General features: G+C 36.2%; 1 non-coding gene across 1 annotated transcript; it reads left to right on the top strand.

Moving 5' to 3' along the window:
• Positions 1–1,504: 1,504 nt before the first annotated feature.
• Positions 1,505–1,611, top strand: LOC122726864. The gene has a single exon (XR_006352858.1). It is a non-coding gene; the product is annotated as a U6 spliceosomal RNA (small nuclear RNA).
• Positions 1,612–2,444: the final 833 nt, after the last annotated feature.

Genomic DNA, 2,444 nt, shown 5'->3' with positions numbered 1-2,444 from the left:
TGAAAACTTCCTGGAATAATATAACCAAATTCCAGAGTTCCCAGGTCAAGGGGAAAATATTGCAAACAGCCAGAAAGAAACCATTCAAATACCATGAAGCAATAGTCAGGATCACAAAAGATTTAGCAGTTTCCACATTAAAAGAGCAGAGGGCTTAAAATATGTTATTACAAAAGAAAAAGGAACTAAGATTACAACCAAATATAACCTACCCAGCCAAACTGAGTATAATCCTTTGGGGGGGAGAATGGATACTTAATGAGACAGAAAACTTTTAAGCATTCTTGATGAAAAGACTAGGCTGAATAGAAATTTTGACATTTAAACAGACGATTCAAGAAAAGCTTAAAAAGGTAGTGTAGTGGGTAAAGCACCGGCCCTGGATTCAGGAGGACCTGAGTTCAAAGCCGGCCTCAGACATAACACTTACTAGCTGTGTGACCCTGGGCAAGTCACTTAACCCCAATTGCCTCACCAAAAAAAAAAAAAAAAAAGAAAAGAAAGAGTAATCATAAGGGACCCAATAAAGATACATTTTTATATGGGCAGATGATACATGTTACTTCTTTTATTTATTTATTTGTTTGTTTATTTCTTTATTTTTTTTAGTGAGGTAATTGGGGTTAAGTGACTTGCCCAGGGTCACACAGCTAGTAAGTGTTAAGTGGCTGAGGCTGGATTTGAACTCAGGTACTCCTGACTCCAGGGCCAGTGCTCTATCTACTGCACCACCTAGCTGCCTCACTTCTTTTATTTTTAATAATATTTCCCCCAATTACATGTTAAAATATTTTTCTTTTTTTAAAAAAACAATTTAAAAACATTTTTATTAAAAGTTTTGAGTTCCAAATTCTATCCCTCCCTACCTCTCTTCCTTTTTCTCTGAGGAGGCAAGAAATCAGATATAGGTTACACACATGCAATTATGTAAAATATTTCCATATAAGAAGACTTGAACAAAAAAAGAAAGAAAGTGGAAAATAGCATGCTTCAGTCTGTGTTCAATCAATATCAGTTCTTTTTCTGGAGGTGGATAGTATGCATCATCATTAGTCCTTCGGGACAGTCTTTGATCATTGTATTGCTGAGAATAGTTGTCATTCACAGGGCTTCATCAAACAATATTGTTGTTACTATGTACAATGTTCTCTTGGTTCTGTTCACTTCATTATACATCAGTTTATATAAGTCTTTCCAGGTTTTCTGAAATCATTCTGCTTGTTATTTCTGATAGCATAACATTTTGCTAAAAGTTAACCTAACTGGGGCAGCTAGGTGGCACAGTGGATAGAGCACCGACCCTGGATTCAGGAGGACCTGAGTTCAAATCCGGCCTCAGCCACTTAACACTTACTAGCTGTGTGACCCTGGGCAAGTCACAACCCCAATTGCCTCATCAAAAAAAAGTTAACCTAACCAATGAAGTATTATCAAAAATATCAAGGGCAAAGGCCTCATTTCTCAAATATATAGGAAACTGAATCAAATAAAAAAAATAAATTTCGTGCTTGCTTTGGCAGCACATATACTAAAATTGGAATGATACAGAGAAGATTAGCATGGCCCCTGCGCAAGGATGACACGCAAATTTGTGAAGCGTTCCATATTTTGGGGGCAGCTAGATGGTGCAGTGGTTAAAGCACCAGCCCTGGATTCAGGAGTACCTGAGTTCAAATCCAGCCTCAGACACTTGACTCTTACTAGCTGTGTGACCCTGGGCAAGTCACTTAACCCCCATTGCCTGCAAAAAAAAAAATTAAAAAAAATTTCCCAATTGATAAATCCCAATTGGGAAATTAATTTTTATAAATAAAAATGGTCAAAAGATATGAAAAGGAATCAAAGCTATCTATACTCACATGAAAAAATGCTCTAAATCACTACTGATTAGAGAAATGCAAATGAAAACAACTCTGAGGAACCACTTCACACCTATTAGGAATGACAAATGCTGGAAGGAATGAGGGAAATTAAGTAGACTAATAAACTGTTGGTAGAGTTGTGAACAAATCCAATCATTATGAAGAACAATTTGGAACTTTGCCCAAAGAGCTAGAAAATTGTGCATACCCTTGGACTCAGAAATGTCACTACTAGGTTTGTACCCCAAAGAGATCAAAGAAAAAATATATGTAAAAATATTTATATTAGCTTTTTTTGCTTTGGCAAAGAACTGGAAATTGAGGGGATACTCATCAATTAGGGAATGACTGAACAAATTGTAGCTTGTGATTGTGATGGCGTATTATTGTGTTATAAGAAATGATGAGGGCATAGTTTCAGAAAAAAAGAAAACAACAAACAGGGCAACACCTCTATGAACTATTATAAAATAAAGTGAGAAAAACCAGATCATTGTGCACAGTAACAGCAATATTACAATGATGATTAACTGTGGAAGATCTGGCTACTCTGATCAATACAGGGATCTAAGACAATTCCAA

This window comes from Dromiciops gliroides, chromosome 4 (assembly GCF_019393635.1).
Source record: "Dromiciops gliroides isolate mDroGli1 chromosome 4, mDroGli1.pri, whole genome shotgun sequence".
NCBI lineage: Eukaryota > Metazoa > Chordata > Mammalia > Microbiotheria > Microbiotheriidae > Dromiciops > Dromiciops gliroides.
The sequence above is the reverse complement of the archived record's forward strand: the minus strand, read 5'-3'. Positions and strand labels throughout refer to the sequence as shown.